The following is a 19,293-nucleotide window of genomic DNA, read 5'->3' as shown; positions in this document are numbered from 1 at the left end:
TGCAGTGTAGACATGGCTGCTGATCAGTGCTGCTCATAGCAATATGGATCTGTCAGGACCCTGTAATGGGTAATTGCTGCAGTGTAGACATGGCTGCTGATCAGTGCTGCTCATAGCACTATGGATCTGTCAGGTCCCTGTAATGGGTAATTGCTGCAGTATAGACATGGCTGCTGATCAGTGCTGCTCATAGCACTATTGATCGATCAAGATCCTGTAATGGGTAATTGCTGCAGTGTAGACATGGCGGCTGATCAGTGCTGCTCATAACACTATGGATCTGTCAGGTCCCTGTAATGGGTAATTGCTGCAGTGTAGACATGGCTGCTGCTCAGTGCTGCTCATAGCAGAATGGATCTGTCAGGACCCTGTAATGGGTAATTGCTGCAGTGTAGACATGGCTACTGATCAGTGCTGCTCATAGCACTATGGATCTGTCAGGTCCCTGTAATGGGTAATTGCTGCAGTGTAGACATAGCTGCTGATCAGTGCTGCTCATAGCACTATGGATCTGTCAGGTCCCTGTAATGGGTAATTGCTGCAATGTAGACATGGCTGCTGATCAGTGCTGCTCATAGCACTATGAATCTGTCAGGACCCTGTAATGGGTAATTGCTGCAGTGTAGACATGGCTGCTGATCAGTGCTGCTCATAGCACTATGGATCGATCAAGACCCTGTAATGGGTAATTGCTGCAGTGTAGACATGGCGGCTGATCAGTGCTGCTCATAACACTATGGATCTGTCAGGTCCCTGTAATGGGTAATTGCTGCAGTGTAGACATGACTGCTGCTCAGTGCTGCTCATAGCAGAATGGATCTGTCAGGACCCTGTGTAATGGGTAATTGCTGCAGTGTAGACATGGCTACTGATCAGTGCTGCTCATAGCACTATGGATCTGTCAGGTCCCTGTAATGAGTAATTGCTGCAGTGTAGACATGGCTGCTGAGCAGTGCTGCTCATAACACTATGGATCTGTCAGGTCCCTGTAATGGGTAATTGCTGCAGTGTAGACATGGCTGCTGATCAGTGCTGCTCATAGCACTATGGATCTGTCAGGTCCCTGTAATGGTTAATTGCTGCAGTGTAGACATGGCTGCTGATCAGTGCTGCTCATAGCACTGTGGATCTGTCAGGACCCTGTAATGGGTAATTGCTGCAGTGTAGACATGGCTGCTGATCAGTGCTGCTCATAACACTATGGATCTGTCAGGTCCCTGTAATGGGTAATTGCTGCAGTGTAGACATGGCTGCTGATCAGTGCTGCTCATAGCACTATGGATCTGTCAGGTCCCTGTAATGGGCAATTGCTGCAGTGTACACATGGCTCCTGATCAGTGCAGCTCATAGCACTATGGATCTGTCAGGTCCCTGTAATGGGTAATTGCTGCAGTGTAGACATGGCAGCTGATCAGTGCTGCTCATAGCACTATGGATCTGTCAGGTCCCTGTAATGGGCAATTGCTGCAGTGTACACATGGCTCCTGATCAGTGCAGCTCATAGCCCTATGGATCTGTCAGGACCCTGTAATGGGTAATTGCTGCAGTATAGACATGGCTGCTGATCAGTGCTGCTCATAGCACTATTGATCGATCAAGACCCTGTAATGGGTAATTGCTGCAGTGTAGACATGGCGGCTGATCAGTGCTGCTCATAACACTATGGATCTGTCAGGTCCCTGTAATGGGTAATTGCTGCAGTGTAGACATGGCTGCTGCTCAGTGCTGCTCATAGCAGAATGGATCTGTCAGGACCCTGTAATGGGTAATTGCTGCAGTGTAGACATGGCTACTGATCAGTGCTGCTCATAGCACTATGGATCTGTCAGGTCCCTGTAATGGGTAATTGCTTCAGTGTAGACATGGCTGCTGATCAGTGCTGCTCATAGCACTATGGATCTGTCAGGACCCTGTAATGGGTAATTGCTGCAGTGTAGACATGGCTGCTGATCAGTGCTGCTCATAGCACTATGGATCTGTCAGGACCCTGTAATGCGTAATTGCTGCAGTGTAGACATGGCTGCTGATCAGTGCTGCTCATAGCAATATGGATCTGTCAGGACCCTGTAATGGGTAATTGCTGCAGTGTAGACATGGCTGCTGATCAGTGCTGCTCATAGCACTATGGATCTGTCAGGTCCCTGTAATGGGTAATTGCTGCAGTGTAAACATGGCTGCTGATCAGTGCTGCTCATAGCAGTATGGATCTGTCAGGACCCTGTAATGCGTAATTGCTGCAGTGTAGACATGGCTGCTGATCAGTGCTGCTCATAGCACTATGGATCTGTCAGGACCCTGTAATGGGTAATTGCTGCAGTGTAGACATGGCTGCTGATCAGTGCTGCTCATATCACTATGGATCTGTCAGGACCCTGTAATGGGTAATTGCTGCAGTGTAGACATGGCTGCTGATCAGTGCTGCTCATAGCACTATGGATCTGTGAGGACCCTGTAATGGGTAATTGCTGCAGTGTAGACATGGCTGCTGATCAGTGCTGCTCATAGCACTATGGATCGGTCAGGACCCTGTAATGGGTAATTGCTGCAGTGCAGACATGGCGGCTGATCAGTGCTGCTCATAACACTATGGATCTGTCAGGTCCCTGTAATGGTTAATTGCTGCAGTGTAGACATGGCTGCTGATCAGTGCTGCCCATAGCACTATGGATCTGTCATGACCCTGTAATGGGTAATTGCTGCAGTGTAGACATGGCTGCTGATCAGTGCTGCTCATAGCACTATGGATCTGTCAGGTCCCTGTAATGGGTAATTGCTGCAGTGTAGTAATGGCTGCTGATCAGTGCTGCTCATAGCACTATGGATCGGTCAGGACCCTGTAATGGGTAATTGCTGCAGTGTAGACATGGCTGTTGATCAGTGCTGCTCATAGCACTATGGATCGGTCAGGACCCTGTAATGGGTAATTGCTGCAGTGTAGACATGGCTGCTGATCAGTGCTGCTCATAGCACTATGGATCTGTCAGGACCCTGTAATGCGTAATTGCTGCAGTGTAGACATGGCTGCTGATCAGTGCTGCTCATAGCAATATGGATCTGTCAGGACCCTGTAATGGGTAATTGCTGCAGTGTAGACATGGCTGCTGATCAGTGCTGCTCATAGCACTATGGATCTGTCAGGTCCCTGTAATGGGTAATTGCTGCAGTATAGACATGGCTGCTGATCAGTGCTGCTCATAGCACTATTGATCGATCAAGACCCTGTAATGGGTAATTGCTGCAGTGTAGACATGGCGGCTGATCAGTGCTGCTCATAACACTATGGATCTGTCAGGTCCCTGTAATGGGTAATTGCTGCAGTGTAGACATGGCTGCTGCTCAGTGCTGCTCATAGCAGAATGGATCTGTCAGGACCCTGTAATGGGTAATTGCTGCAGTGTAGACATGGCTACTGATCAGTGCTGCTCATAGCACTATGGATCTGTCAGGTCCCTGTAATGGGTAATTGCTGCAGTGTAGACATAGCTGCTGATCAGTGCTGCTCATAGCACTATGGATCTGTCAGGTCCCTGTAATGGGTAATTGCTGCAGTGTAGACATGGCTGCTGATCAGTGCTGCTCATAGCACTATGAATCTGTCAGGACCCTGTAATGGGTAATTGCTGCAGTGTAGACATGGCTGCTGATCAGTGCTGCTCATAGCACTATGGATCGATCAAGACCCTGTAATGGGTAATTGCTGCAGTGTAGACATGGCGGCTGATCAGTGCTGCTCATAACACTATGGATCTGTCAGGTCCCTGTAATGGGTAATTGCTGCAGTGTAGACATGACTGCTGCTCAGTGCTGCTCATAGCAGAATGGATCTGTCAGGACCCTGTGTAATGGGTAATTGCTGCAGTGTAGACATGGCTACTGATCAGTGCTGCTCATAGCACTATGGATCTGTCAGGTCCCTGTAATGAGTAATTGCTGCAGTGTAGACATGGCTGCTGAGCAGTGCTGCTCATAACACTATGGATCTGTCAGGTCCCTGTAATGGGTAATTGCTGCAGTGTAGACATGGCTGCTGATCAGTGCTGCTCATAGCACTATGGATCTGTCAGGTCCCTGTAATGGTTAATTGCTGCAGTGTAGACATGGCTGCTGATCAGTGCTGCTCATAGCACTGTGGATCTGTCAGGACACTGTAATGGGTAATTGCTGCAGTGTAGACATGGCTGCTGATCAGTGCTGCTCATAACACTATGGATCTGTCAGGTCCCTGTAATGGGTAATTGCTGCAGTGTAGACATGGCTGCTGATCAGTGCTGCTCATAGCACTATGGATCTGTCAGGTCCCTGTAATGGGCAATTGCTGCAGTGTACACATGGCTCCTGATCAGTGCAGCTCATAGCACTATGGATCTGTCAGGTCCCTGTAATGGGTAATTGCTGCAGTGTAGACATGGCAGCTGATCAGTGCTGCTCATAGCACTATGGATCTGTCAGGTCCCTGTAATGGGCAATTGCTGCAGTGTACACATGGCTCCTGATCAGTGCAGCTCATAGCCCTATGGATCTGTCAGGACCCTGTAATGGGTAATTGCTGCAGTATAGACATGGCTGCTGATCAGTGCTGCTCATAGCACTATTGATCGATCAAGACCCTGTAATGGGTAATTGCTGCAGTGTAGACATGGCGGCTGATCAGTGCTGCTCATAACACTATGGATCTGTCAGGTCCCTGTAATGGGTAATTGCTGCAGTGTAGACATGGCTGCTGCTCAGTGCTGCTCATAGCAGAATGGATCTGTAAGGACCCTGTAATGGGTAATTGCTGCAGTGTAGACATGGCTACTGATCAGTGCTGCTCATAGCACTATGGATCTGTCAGGTCCCTGTAATGGGTAATTGCTGCAGTGTAGACATGGCTGCTGATCAGTGCTGCTCATAACACTATGGATCTGTCAGGTCCCTGTAATGGGTAATTGCTGCAGTGTAAACATGGCTGCTGATCAGTGCTGCTCATAGCAGTATGGATCTGTCAGGACCCTGTAATGCGTAATTGCTGCAGTGTAGACATGGCTGCTGATCAGTGCTGCTCATAGCACTATGGATCTGTCAGGACCCTGTAATGGGTAATTGCTGCAGTGTAGACATGGCTGCTGATCAGTGCTGCTCATATCACTATGGATCTGTCAGGACCCTGTAATGGGTAATTGCTGCAGTGTAGACATGGCTGCTGATCAGTGCTGCTCATAGCACTATGGATCTGTGAGGACCCTGTAATGGGTAATTGCTGCAGTGTAGACATGGCTGCTGATCAGTGCTGCTCATAGCACTATGGATCGGTCAGGACCCTGTAATGGGTAATTGCTGCAGTGTAGACATGGCTGCTGATCAGTGCTGCTCATAGCACTATGGATCTGTCAGGTCCCTGTAATGGGTAATTGCTGCAGTATAGACATGGCTGCTGATCAGTGCTGCTCATAGCACTATTGATCGATCAAGACCCTGTAATGGGTAATTGCTGCAGTGTAGACATGGCGGCTGATCAGTGCTGCTCATAACACTATGGATCTGTCAGGTCCCTGTAATGGGTAATTGCTGCAGTGTAGACATGGCTGCTGCTCAGTGCTGCTCATAGCAGAATGGATCTGTCAGGACCCTGTAATGGGTAATTGCTGCAGTGTAGACATGGCTACTGATCAGTGCTGCTCATAGCACTATGGATCTGTCAGGTCCCTGTAATGGGTAATTGCTTCAGTGTAGACATGGCTGCTGATCAGTGCTGCTCATAGCACTATGGATCTGTCAGGACCCTGTAATGGGTAATTGCTGCAGTGTAGACATGGCTGCTGATCAGTGCTGCTCATAGCACTATGGATCTGTCAGGACCCTGTAATGCGTAATTGCTGCAGTGTAGACATGGCTGCTGATCAGTGCTGCTCATAGCAATATGGATCTGTCAGGACCCTGTAATGGGTAATTGCTGCAGTGTAGACATGGCTGCTGATCAGTGCTGCTCATAGCACTATGGATCTGTCAGGTCCCTGTAATGGGTAATTGCTGCAGTGTAAACATGGCTGCTGATCAGTGCTGCTCATAGCAGTATGGATCTGTCAGGACCCTGTAATGCGTAATTGCTGCAGTGTAGACATGGCTGCTGATCAGTGCTGCTCATAGCACTATGGATCTGTCAGGACCCTGTAATGGGTAATTGCTGCAGTGTAGACATGGCTGCTGATCAGTGCTGCTCATATCACTATGGATCTGTCAGGACCCTGTAATGGGTAATTGCTGCAGTGTAGACATGGCTGCTGATCAGTGCTGCTCATAGCACTATGGATCTGTCAGGTCCCTGTAATGGTTAATTGCTGCAGTGTAGACATGGCTGCTGATCAGTGCTGCCCATAGCACTATGGATCTGTCATGACCCTGTAATGGGTAATTGCTGCAGTGTAGACATGGCTGCTGATCAGTGCTGCTCATAGCACTATGGATCTGTCAGGACCCTGTAATTGGTAATTGCTGCAGTGTAGACATGGCTGCTGATCAGTGCTGCTCATAGCACTATGGATCTGTCAGGTCCCTGTAATGGGTAATTGCTGCAGTGTAGTAATGGCTGCTGATCAGTGCTGCTCATAGCACTATGGATCGGTCAGGACCCTGTAATGGGTAATTGCTGCAGTGTAGACATGGCTGTTGATCAGTGCTGCTCATAGCACTATGGATCGGTCAGGACCCTGTAATGGGTAATTGCTGCAGTGTAGACATGGCTGCTGATCAGTGCTGCTCATAGCACTATGGATCTGTCAGGACCCTGTAATGCGTAATTGCTGCAGTGTAGACATGGCTGCTGATCAGTGCTGCTCATAGCAATATGGATCTGTCAGGACCCTGTAATGGGTAATTGCTGCAGTGTAGACATGGCTGCTGATCAGTGCTGCTCATAGCACTATGGATCTGTCAGGTCCCTGTAATGGGTAATTGCTGCAGTATAGACATGGCTGCTGATCAGTGCTGCTCATAGCACTATTGATCGATCAAGACCCTGTAATGGGTAATTGCTGCAGTGTAGACATGGCGGCTGATCAGTGCTGCTCATAACACTATGGATCTGTCAGGTCCCTGTAATGGGTAATTGCTGCAGTGTAGACATGGCTGCTGCTCAGTGCTGCTCATAGCAGAATGGATCTGTCAGGACCCTGTAATGGGTAATTGCTGCAGTGTAGACATGGCTACTGATCAGTGCTGCTCATAGCACTATGGATCTGTCAGGTCCCTGTAATGGGTAATTGCTGCAGTGTAGACATAGCTGCTGATCAGTGCTGCTCATAGCACTATGGATCTGTCAGGTCCCTGTAATGGGTAATTGCTGCAGTGTAGACATGGCTGCTGATCAGTGCTGCTCATAGCACTATGAATCTGTCAGGACCCTGTAATGGGTAATTGCTGCAGTGTAGACATGGCTGCTGATCAGTGCTGCTCATAGCACTATGGATCGATCAAGACCCTGTAATGGGTAATTGCTGCAGTGTAGACATGGCGGCTGATCAGTGCTGCTCATAACACTATGGATCTGTCAGGTCCCTGTAATGGGTAATTGCTGCAGTGTAGACATGACTGCTGCTCGGTGCTGCTCATAGCAGAATGGATCTGTCAGGACCCTGTGTAATGGGTAATTGCTGCAGTGTAGACATGGCTACTGATCAGTGCTGCTCATAGCACTATGGATCTGTCAGGTCCCTGTAATGAGTAATTGCTGCAGTGTAGACATGGCTGCTGAGCAGTGCTGCTCATAACACTATGGATCTGTCAGGTCCCTGTAATGGGTAATTGCTGCAGTGTAGACATGGCTGCTGATCAGTGCTGCTCATAGCACTATGGATCTGTCAGGTCCCTGTAATGGTTAATTGCTGCAGTGTAGACATGGCTGCTGATCAGTGCTGCTCATAGCACTGTGGATCTGTCAGGACCCTGTAATGGGTAATTGCTGCAGTGTAGACATGGCTGCTGATCAGTGCTGCTCATAACACTATGGATCTGTCAGGTCCCTGTAATGGGTAATTGCTGCAGTGTAGACATGGCTGCTGATCAGTGCTGCTCATAGCACTATGGATCTGTCAGGTCCCTGTAATGGGCAATTGCTGCAGTGTACACATGGCTCCTGATCAGTGCAGCTCATAGCACTATGGATCTGTCAGGTCCCTGTAATGGGTAATTGCTGCAGTGTAGACATGGCAGCTGATCAGTGCTGCTCATAGCACTATGGATCTGTCAGGTCCCTGTAATGGGCAATTGCTGCAGTGTACACATGGCTCCTGATCAGTGCAGCTCATAGCCCTATGGATCTGTCAGGACCCTGTAATGGGTAATTGCTGCAGTGTAGACATGGCGGCTGATCAGTGCTGCTCATAGCACTATGGATCTGTCAGGTCCCTGTAATGGGTAATTGCTGCAGTGTAGACATGGCTGCTGATCAGTGCTGCTCATAGCACTATGGATCTGTCAGGTCCCTGTAATGGGTAATTGCTGCAGTGTAGACATGGCTACTGATCAGTGCTGCTCATGGCTCTATGGATCTGTCCGGTTCCTGTAATGGGTTGTTGCTGTGGTTGGAGGCACAGTCCTCTATTCTCTGGTCCTGGCATCTGTAGGAGGATCATCGCTATAACACTGGGCACCTGCTTACCAGGAATGGCTTCCTCTCCTGAGCTCACGCTATACTCCTCCTGACAAGGACCAGCATTATGAAGGGCTCCTCTAATATTCCTGAGTTGTGGTGTCAGGAGATTGTCCAGGGGTTGGTGAGGAGGACACTACTTGTTGGTGTGTTCTAAAATGAAACGTGGCTCATTCTTATATTTTGCCTGCAGAATCTGACTATAGTGGCGACCGTGATCTACACTGACCAGGAGAACGGTGATGTTAATGCTGCCCTGTTGTCCAGAGATCGTGCACAACTATCAGGTGCCGGTAAGTGGTTTCTAAAGGTAACGGCCGATCTGGCCCCAATTCATCAAGGGGTTTAATAGATTTCTAGCAGAACTCTGACAGGTCAAAACTTTTATGCAACTAGATGTTAATTTTTTTATATAATATATATATATATATAATTGGTTAGTATATGGGTACAGGAGGCGCTGTGGGCTCGTCACTACTAGTGGCAGCAAATTTGTGGACAGGGAACCAGGGTTGTCCAAATAAGTGTTGATATAGCCGAGAAGAAGTAAATTTGCGCTAGTGGTAGTGAACAGAAGGACGGCACGAGAGATTTTGAGTGCAAGGGATAATTTTATTTAATCGAACATGTGCTTAAAAATAGCTAGTTAAAATGATTCAGACTCAGTGAGGTCACTGGGTCGGATATAAGAATAGTTATTAAAAGTATTAAAAGTTATAAAATCGATAAATAGATCGGTGTCCACTGATACAAGGTAATCACTGATTGATAAAAATAGGCCTTTTTCCCTCATAGTCTGAGGATGTTCGGTTGCAGTAGATGTATAAGGAGGCAAAGGCTTGTAGACCTGGTGGGATAGAATAGGAATGTATAAATATGGTATACTAATGAGCGATGGGGGAAGGGGTAGGTATCTGTTTGTCTGTGGTTACCTGATACTGGTGCCTCGTATGGGGTATGGAGGTTCACTGGTGGCACGTGTTGGTGCCTGGGAGGGAGGACGAGGGGTACCTAGAGTGGGGTACACAAAAAAAATGTATGGATAAGTGGGGGTGGAACTCGACAGAGATGTCTCTGCTGGACTCTGAGTTGGGTCGTGAGTTACCTGTTCTTGGTATGGTACTCAATAGACTGTGGTAGTAGTTAGCTGTTGATCCACAGTAGCACTGCTACTGGTATGACAGTCAGCAGGCTGTGTAGATAATACTGGATTCACCGGAGTAGTACTATAGGGAGTGAGAGGAGGCAAGTATTAAGAATAGGGCGCAGGGCTCAAGGGTTAAGGTACGGGGTTCAAAGAGGGTAGTTTTGGATTAGTTACCTTCTAGAGGGTAGCGGGGGGTGTCCTGATTATTTTGGATGACTAGGAGGTATCGGTCCTGGTCCTTCTTGGAGAGAGGTAGAGGATATGTCACACACGGCTGTGGGTTGATGATCTGAGTTAGATCTGCAGGGGGAAGGAATAGGGATAGATCATAAATTAACTGATGTAGCTGTGGTACAAGCCTTGGAGACAAGAGGTTTTGGGTTACCTGTTGGTAGGTACAAGGGGCATCCAGGGACGTCTTAGAATGAGCTGGAGGTAGTAGTCCTGGTCCCTTGTTGAGTGGAGGTAGCACGAGGAGGTCAGAAGTAGGATGCAGCAAGAGGCTTGTACTAGCATGTAATGCCTCTGTTCGCTGTATAGAGATCTGTAGGGAGGGGGAGGGGTGTATCTGTTAAGGTATCACTGGATTGTGGCTGTAGCCTCCAGTTTTTACCCAGAGATCGTGATTTACCTGCTTCGTAGGGATTAGGGTGTCAATAGTAGATGCTGGTTCAGGTCTCCATAATGTAGATACAGCAGGGTGCTGTAGTAGGAGGCTATAGTTATGTCAGAGGTAACCAGAGATAGGATACAGTAGGAGGCTTATGTTTTCCTATGTTGGGTGCACCAGGAGGCTCTGGCTGGAAACAGTGGGTGCCAGATTCAGCAATAGGGAGGGTGGCTGGTGCAGAGCCCAACTGAAGGGGTTGATAGCAAGTACTGCGGGGAACAGGGAAAAACCGTTAGAGGGTCAGCTGCGTACAGTATGGACTTGGTGGGGCAGGGGCCCGTTGTTACTTACGGTCTGTAGAGGGCTTCACCGTCTGGGGGTGGTCGAGGTCCGGAGCGAGAGCGGAGTCCTGGCCGGTGACTGCCGCGTGCTCGCTACTTCCGGGTAGGAGGAGGAGAGAGAGAGTATGTGGAGAGCGCACGAGAGGGGGGCAGCGTGACGTGGGGTCACGTGGTGTGCAGCGTGCACAAGGTACGGAGGCCTGTAGGCGCCTCTTTAGCTGTGTTAAGGGTCAGTCCGACGCGTTTCAACAACTGCGGCTGTCTTCCTCAGGGATGGCTTAACCCAGTCAAATGGTGTCCTTATATATGCAGGGCTGGTGACGTCATAGGTCAATTTGTTAGTCATTAAATGCAAAGAGCTCTATTTCGCTGTTCAATCCTCTTGGTCTTAAGGTGTTCAGTTTAAAAATCCACTCACTTTCTTTCCTGGACATGCTCTTAATAAAATCTCCTTGTCTCCAGTTCTTGTGGACGATTTGTATACCTACTATTTTAATTCCTTTTATTGACCCATTGTGTTTTTTTATAAAGTGTTTTGAGAGAGGGTGGCCCATGTATTTATTTTTGATGTTCCTTAAATGTTCGTTGATCCTGATGTTCATAGGTCTTTTTGTTCTGCCTATATATAATTTGCCACATGGGCAATATAGCCCGTATATGACCCCTGTGGTGTTGCATGTTATAAAATCTGTGATGGGGTATATTTCTTTTTGGTGGCTGACAGTGTGTTGTTTTGGTGTGTTTAGGGTTTTGCATGTCTTACATTTTTTGCATGGAAAGAAGCCTTTTAGTTTTTGATGGAATGGGGTTTGAGGTTTTTGAGAACTGGTGTGTATCCTTACTGTGGGGGCTATAATTGATCCTAGGTTACGTGCCTTTTTGAAGATGAATTTGGGTCGGTTTGGGATTTTGTCATCGTGTTCGATTAAATAAAATTATCCCTTGCACTCAATATATATATATTTATTTATTTAAGCACTTTCACTCCAGCTCTGCCAAGTGGACGGAGCATGGTGAAGCCACCTGAGTCACAACTTTCCATAAATTAAGTGCACCCCATCACTATGGTGCGCCTCACCAGAAGTGTTAAGTGGAGTCCACCTCATAATAAACTTTGCTTTTACTTTTGCCCACCCATCTTTAAAGAATCTCTCCCATCAGTTTTTATTCTCTATATATTGCAGTCATCATATTATATAGCACTGTGTACTTACAATTGCTCATTTTGCCTTTCTACCCAGCTTATTGTCATTTACCTAATGGAAAAGAGATGTGATTAAAAACTGACTAGCTGAATCCTTCTAATCTCTATGTTACCACAAGGTGAACTTTTCCTGCATGTGTCATAAGTCCCTGCAGAGGAGGAGGGAGCAGCTGGGTCAGGAGGTGAAGAGGAGAATGATTTTTGCAGGGAAGAGGCTTCCTGATGCTTCCTGTTTCTACATAGAAAAGAATTTACTGGGTAGAAAGGTAAAGTGAGCAATTGTTAGTACACAGTTCTATATAATTACAATATACTAAGAGGATAAGCTCTGATGGGAGAGGCTCTTTAAGACTGTCATGTATTGGGTAATGAGTTGGGGTGTCAGTCTCCATCAGTGCTGGCTGAACACTGACTATCCTGCTCAGATTACTACACATGGCGCTGCTCCTCCCTGTAGTATGGGCTACGCAGGACGGTGCCGAGGCTCCAGATTCTACCTGCACAGCAACAAGGTCCCAACACTTCTACCTCTATAACTTGCCTAATGCAGACGCAAACCTGCAGCCTTTCCACTGAGATCTTGTCGGCCTTCTACACTGCCATGGCTTTGTCTGCACAATGTAGCTTAAAGGGAATGTCCACTTCTTAAGCATCCTAGAAGTCTACAATATAAGGTCAGTATTCCTCTAACCCTCTGCCTTATTTGGCTGCCATTGAAGGCAGTCAGCGAAATGGGTTCAATTTTCTATAGAAGTGGCAGAATTTAACCCCTTCCTGACCGTGTTATTTCCCATCTCTGCATTTTTCTTATTCTTCTAAGAGCAGTAACTTTATCTTTCTGTCAATACAGCCATATGAGGGTTTTTGTTTTTATGCCGTTCACTGATCAGGTAAATTATTTTTATATTTTGATTGGACTTTTACAGAAGTAACGCCCATATGTTTTATTTTAAAATGGGTCATAGAGGGGCAGGGGTGATTTGAAGGTTCAGATTATACTTTTTCCTTTTTGTCCCCTTAGGCTGTGTGCCCACGATGCATTTTTTAAGCATTTCCGCAGCGGCAAAAATGCTGCAGAAACGCTTAAAAAACACATGGTAGAAGGCCTGCCATGTTCCCCAATGATAACCCGCATGTGCTGTGCACATGCTGCGGAAATTTCTGCTGCGGATTATCATTGCGGAAAAAAACGCAGCACTACCAATTATTTTGCGGAAGTGCTGCTTTTTCGCCGCCACTTACTTGCATTAGAACGCATGGATTACGCATCACTGTATATGTAGATGCGCAATCCACGCGTTCCAATGTGCGGATGGTTCCCAGGTCTAGAGGAGAGGACCCCGTCCTCCGGACCCGGTTACTATAGAAACTGTGAAAAAAAGAATAAAATAAAAACTAAATATGATACTTAGCTTCTGGCGGCCCCCGCTGCGCCCCTCCTCTCATGCCGGCAAATCGCGATGGACTGAAGGACCTGCGCTGATGTCATAGTCATGTGATGGGTCACGCGACGCTGACGTCGGCAGGTCCTTCAGTGCAGTGTACCGCGATCTGCCTGCAGTCAGCACCGAGTGAAGCAAGACTCTGGGGTCTATCGGAAGGTAAGTATAGATTTATTTTTTATTTTTTGACATTCTCTCGGGTCACACTATATAAATCCATGCCGTTTGCATGGATTTATATAGTGTGACCAAGTTGACAAGCACTTTCCAAGTGATGCTAAAATCGCTTGGAAAGCGCTTGACAACCCGCATGCGGAAATGCATGTTAAGAACTCTTCATTTCCGCATGTCCCTGGCAGGAAAATGCATGTACAATCCGCATGTACAATCCGCATGTACAATCCGCATGTACAATCCACATGTACAATCCACATGCGTTTTTTCTGCCAGGGGAGATGCAGAAACGCTCAGGAAAAATCCGGAGTATTTCTGCATCGTGGGCACATAGCCTTAGGGGACTTGAACATGCAATCATCTGATTTCTTGTTACGTACAGCAATACTGCAGTATATAGCCAGCATTCACAGATCTGTCATGACAGGCATGGGTCTTTTCAGCAGACTCCTTTCTGGCAGTGATGGCATCCCACGATCGTGTTACAGGAGCACAGATGGGCACATGGCATGACTCCCTTCTCAGTTCGCTGTTAATGCCGCTGTCCGTCTCTAACAGGTGGAGCTCTGCCCTACATGTGGCTATTAGAGGTTGATGATGGCTAAATATCACAGCTGGCATATGATGTAACTGCAAATCATGTTGGTAAGGGGTTAAAGTGCCACTCCAGTGGGTTTTTTTTCTTTCACTTTTAGTGCAGAAATGATTTTCAAGTATGTGCTCAGATTGGGCATGGGTGCTGGGATTACTAGTACACCTGACATCCAGGTGGGCATAATTCTGTTCCTTGCGTATTGGAAGACTCTGCCACTGCTGCTTTGGTGTTGGCAATCTTTCAGTTTCTTGCCCATTGATGCTCGGGAACAGTCCTCAAAGTATCTATTTATCGGTCGACCATGACTGCACCACGAGAGAGGGAATCCGCCCACCAAGTACAAGAAACCTACAGGCTTAAAAGGGGCGGCACCTCTCGCCTCAGTTTGGTTTCCTATCCTTGATGAAGGGAACCTGTGGCAGGCTTACCTGTTGAAGATGTACGGATTCTGAAGAATCGAGCTGTCGAGCAGCGCCCACAGCCTGGGGTCGGCAGCTCCAGCATCGCTCTGCGTCAGTGGCTGTGGAGCGGCGCCTATGTCTGGGGTTGGCAGCCCCAGCATCAAATGGGCGCTGGATGGCAGCAGGGGCTGTGCCCCTGTCTGGGGTTGGCAGCCCCAACATCATGCTGGTGCCAGATGGTAAGGGGGAGCTGCGCCCCTGTCTGGGGTGGGCCGCCCCAGTGTCGTTCTGGCGCCAGGCAGTGGTGTCCCTGTGGGAAGTTGCAGCTTCAGTGCCGCATGATACGGCGGGGCCACACGCTTCCGGTCTCTCTATGTAGCCGGAGGCGTGGCATGATGCTGCTGTGCGCCCCGGTGGTCACGTGACCGGACCAGGAAGTTCCGGCCACATGTGTGCCGACTCCAAAGGGAGTGCTGCAATAACCTCTACGGCCAGCAGGTGGCACGCCCAGTGGTAGAATTAGCAACCCTTAAATCCCTCTCCCTTAAAACAGCACTACTAATAGCTTTAACCTCTGCTAGGAGGATTGGTCACATTCAGGCTCTGTCTACGGCCTTACCATTTACTCAAATCCTGGATGATAGGCAGGATCAGGTTTAAGAATTACTCTATCTCCCTAAGGTAGCTACTCATTTCCACTGACTTCAGGAAGTAGTACTACCCTCTTTCTGTCCTAATCCGAGTAACCAGAAGGAAGCAGAGTTGCATACATTAGACGTAAGGAGTTGTGTGGTTAGGTACCTCTCGGTTACCAAAGACTTTAGGAAAGAGAGCTCATTGTTTATATCCTACCAAGGGGTTAGGAAAGGGTTTAAAGTCAAGGTCCCCGTAGCTAGATGGATGAGGGAGGCTATTTCTCTAGCTTATGCGTTTAGTGACGAAGAAGTATCACAAGGGTTGAACGCTCACTCCACCCGGGCTGTCTATCTCCTGGGCAGAGAAGACGGGTGTCTCGATAGACATATGTAAGGCTGCTACCTGGTCTTCTCCCTCTACATTCTATAGGCACTATAGACTGGATATGGGTGTTTCATCTGACCTCACCTTTGGGAGATGGGTGCTCCAAGCTGTGGACCCTCCCAAGACTTCTTAATCTCTACAATTCTCTCGTGGTGCTGTCATGGTCAACCGATGGTCATAAGTTACTTACCGGTAACGGGATTTTTCTGAGACCATGACAGCACCCTTATATTTCCTCCCTTCATGTTTGTGGGAGCACTCTGTTTGTTAGAATTTCACACTTAATGGGTGGTGTATGAGTAATTTTGTGATTGTTTGCTATGTTTATCCTGGCAGTCCTCTCAATACTCTGTAATCCAAACTGAGGCGAGAAGTGGCACCCCTTGTTAAGCCTGTAGGTTTGCTGTCCTTGGTGGGCTGACCCCCCCCCCCCCATGGTGCTGTCATGGTCTCCGAAAGATCCTGTTACCGGTAAGTAACTTGACTTTTTCCCTATAGGAAAGTCGCTTGTCAAAAGCCACCAGGGCAAAGTGCGCAGTTCTGCATCAAGTGGGAAAACATCAAGAAAAGCTCTGGGAAATGTCAACAAGCAAGTAATGACCCAGAAGAACGGGCAGCCTCTGAAAGGAGACCGGAAAGTGCCAAAGCCTGCGCCAGCTGTTATACAGGTATAATGTATTACCGCAGCTCTGATCATACACCGCTCTTGTGTTCTGCCCTGTACTGATGTACAGACTTGTATCTACATAATCCTAAAATGCCACAGGAACATCTGCAAGAAGATCACATGGCATGTTCTACTATTACAAGTCCCATTATTATCTGTTGGATTAAAGTGGGCTAATATCTGGCTAATCTAGCTGTGTAATGTGTATGGGGGTCTCCTGGCTGCCCTAACAAATGTTCAGTTCAAATACCCGCTCCTTGTTCTCTAGGCACAAATTGCTTAGAGGCAGCAGATTACCCTCCTCCCCACAGAACACATGAGAGCTCATCTGTATGTTGGGAGAGATGGCTGCTAGCCAAACAGTGTATGGCCAGGCCACAGCTATGCCACAGGGGCTTGGCTGACTCCTTTTCAGATCATATATGGAGAACCTAATGGCAAACACTGGATAAATGAAGCTTGTGACCTGGTTCCTGTTCCCCTCTAGGTTTCTGGCTCTTCTGATAAGACAGACGAGCAGCAGTACCCCGACATTGAGAAGTTTGTTCCCTACAATCCTGCAGGTAACTCTTCCACACCTTGCTGTACCTATTGCCTGCCATTAGCCACTTGCCTTTACATTTAATTTTGAGCATGAGAATCAATTCTAATACTTGCACCTGAATCTGGATGGGGTTAGTGAATTTGTCACCAGGATTTTGCTGCCCCATCTGAGAGCAGCATGACTTAGGGGCAGAGACCCTGATTACAGTGATGGATCACTTGGTGCAGTTCAGAGTAACTGTGTCTGTTGCAGATCTACAAATGCTCTGAATGCTGGGCTCTGTATAACCCCACCCACATCACTGATTGGTAGCTTTCTGCCTATGCACAGTGTACAGAACTATCCATCCATTGTGGGGACAGGGTTGGACTACATGGCAGAAGCTTTACTAGTCATCTGGTGGCAGTCTCCTGCTTGTGGAGGATCTCTTATCAAAACTACAGCAATCAGCCCAGAAAGCAACACGTCACTGGAATTGGGGATCTTTGTCCCCACGTTGTGCTGCTCTCAGATCAGGTGGCAATAAACCTGGTGACAGATTCCCTTTAAATGCAGTTTAGGGCCATCTCTGTTACACTCTTACTCTCTATTAGCTGCAATGTCCCATCTGCCTAATGCAGCCACAGATCTCATGGCTGCAGTATCCGGATCTTCAGAAACTCGCTGACATCGTGTCAGTTAATCCAATGAGTGTTTGCAGTGACAGCAATGTCTGTTAGCTGGGCTTCTGCTGCTGCTCAGTTGTGGAGGAGAGCAGACAGATGTCAGTGTGGTGTTCGGAGGCTCCTGGGGCCCCTGCACGTGACATTAGGAGTGCCAGAGATCCAGAGTGTGGTCTTGGGCTCCACTATACAGGTGGGACTTTGCAGCTATTTGGGGGTGGGGAGAGGAGGGCACAACACTGACGTGTGCAGTGAAGGTGGTTAAAGTTCATTGACGCTAGATGACTCATTTTGTTGCATTGAGCCCATAGACAAACTAGGAATGCCAAAGAACCAATCAAGAACAACCGAACTAAATAGTCAAATTCTGCAAAAATAGGAAATTTAAAAAACGTATAATGAATACACGGTTAAGTAAGTGACACCGTAGAGACAGGCACTCACACCAATGTACATACAATAGTTAAAATAGAAAAATATAGAATAGATGTATACTACCAGGAGTAGTTCTAGAACGCACACCAGGGGTAGGTGTAGAACCGCCCGCCAGGGTTAGTACTGGAACCGCCCACTGGCACCAGGGGTAGTACTGGAACCGCCCACTGGCGCCAGGGGTAGTACTGGAACCGCCCACTGGTGCCAGGGGTAGTACTGGGACCGCCCACTGGCGCCAAGGGTAGTACTGGGACCGCCCACTGGCGCCAAGGGTAGTACTGGGACCGCCTACTGGCGCCAAGGGTAGTACTGGAACCGCCCACTGGCGCCAGGGGTAGTACTGGAACCGCCCACTGGCGCCAGGGGTCGTACTGGAACCGCCCACTGGCGCCAGGGGTCGTACTGGAACCGCCCACTGGCGCCAGGGGTCGTACTGGAACCGCCCACTGGCGCCAGGGGTCGTACTGGAACCGCCCACTGGCGCCAGGGGTCGTACTGGAACCGCCCACTGGCGCCAGGGGTCGTACTGGAACCGCCCACTGGCGCCAGGGGTCGTACTGGGACCGCCCACTGGCGCCAAGGGTAGTACTGGGACCGCCCACTGGCGCCAAGGGTAGTACTGGAACCGCCCACTGGCTCCAGGGGTAGTACTGGAACCGCCCACTGGCGCCAGGGGTCGTACTGGAACCGCCCACTGGCGCCAGGGGTCATACAGGAACCGCCCACTGGCGCCAGGGGTCGTACTGGAACCGCCCACTGGCACCAGGGGTCGTACTGGAACCGCCCACTGGCGCCAGGGGTCATACTGGAACCGCCCACTGGCACCAGGGGTCGTACTGGAACCGCCCACTGGCGCCAGGGGTCGTACTGGAACCGCCCACTGGCGCCAGGGGTAGTTCTTGAACCGCCCACCTGGAGCATACCAGGAACAGTACTAGAACCGCCCACGAGGACTTGCACGCTAGGAGTAATTCTAGAACCGCCCACCGGCACCAGGTGTTGTTCAGGAACCGCCCGCCAGGGGTAGATCTAGAACCGCCCTCCAGCACCAGGAGTAATTCTAGAACCGCCCACCATCACCAGGGGTTGTTCTGGAACCGCCCACCAGGGGTAGTTCTAGAACCGCCCACCAAAACTAGGGGTAGTTCTAGAACCAACCACCAGGGGTAATTCTAGAACCGCCCACCATCACCAGGGGTTGTTCAGGAACCACCCGCCAGGGGTAGATCTAGAACCGCCCTCCAGCACCAGGAGTAATTCTAGAACCACCCACCATCACCAGGGGTTGTTCTGGAACCGCCCACCAGGGTAGTTCTAGAACCGCCCACCAAAACTAGGAGTAGTTATATAACCGCCCACCAGGAGCAGTACTAGAACTGCACACTAGGAGTACTTCTAAAACCGCCCATCAGCACCAGGGGTTGT

General features: G+C 48.8%; 2 long non-coding RNA genes across 2 annotated transcripts in view; one reads left to right on the top strand and one right to left on the bottom strand.

Moving 5' to 3' along the window:
* Positions 1-16,191, top strand: part of LOC141196861 (uncharacterized) — an 81,461-nt gene extending 65,270 nt beyond the window's left edge. Inside the window, exons 2-3 of the long non-coding RNA XR_012269252.1 lie at positions 8,820-8,919; positions 16,059-16,191. This is a non-coding gene — a long non-coding RNA (uncharacterized lncRNA). The remainder of the gene's footprint in view (positions 1-8,819; positions 8,920-16,058) is intronic.
* LOC141196860 (uncharacterized) lies at positions 10,165-10,842 on the bottom strand. Its single transcript, XR_012269251.1, has 3 exons — positions 10,735-10,842; positions 10,405-10,652; positions 10,165-10,317 (listed from the first exon to the last, which is right to left on the bottom strand). It is a non-coding gene; the product is annotated as an uncharacterized lncRNA (long non-coding RNA).
* Positions 16,192-19,293: the final 3,102 nt, after the last annotated feature.

Source organism: Phyllobates terribilis, unplaced genomic scaffold, assembly GCF_046119375.1.
Source record: "Phyllobates terribilis strain yellow unplaced genomic scaffold, ASM4611937v1 Scaffold_76__1_contigs__length_6945272, whole genome shotgun sequence".
Lineage (NCBI taxonomy): Eukaryota > Metazoa > Chordata > Amphibia > Anura > Dendrobatidae > Phyllobates > Phyllobates terribilis.
This window is presented reverse-complemented; position numbering and strand designations above follow the sequence as displayed.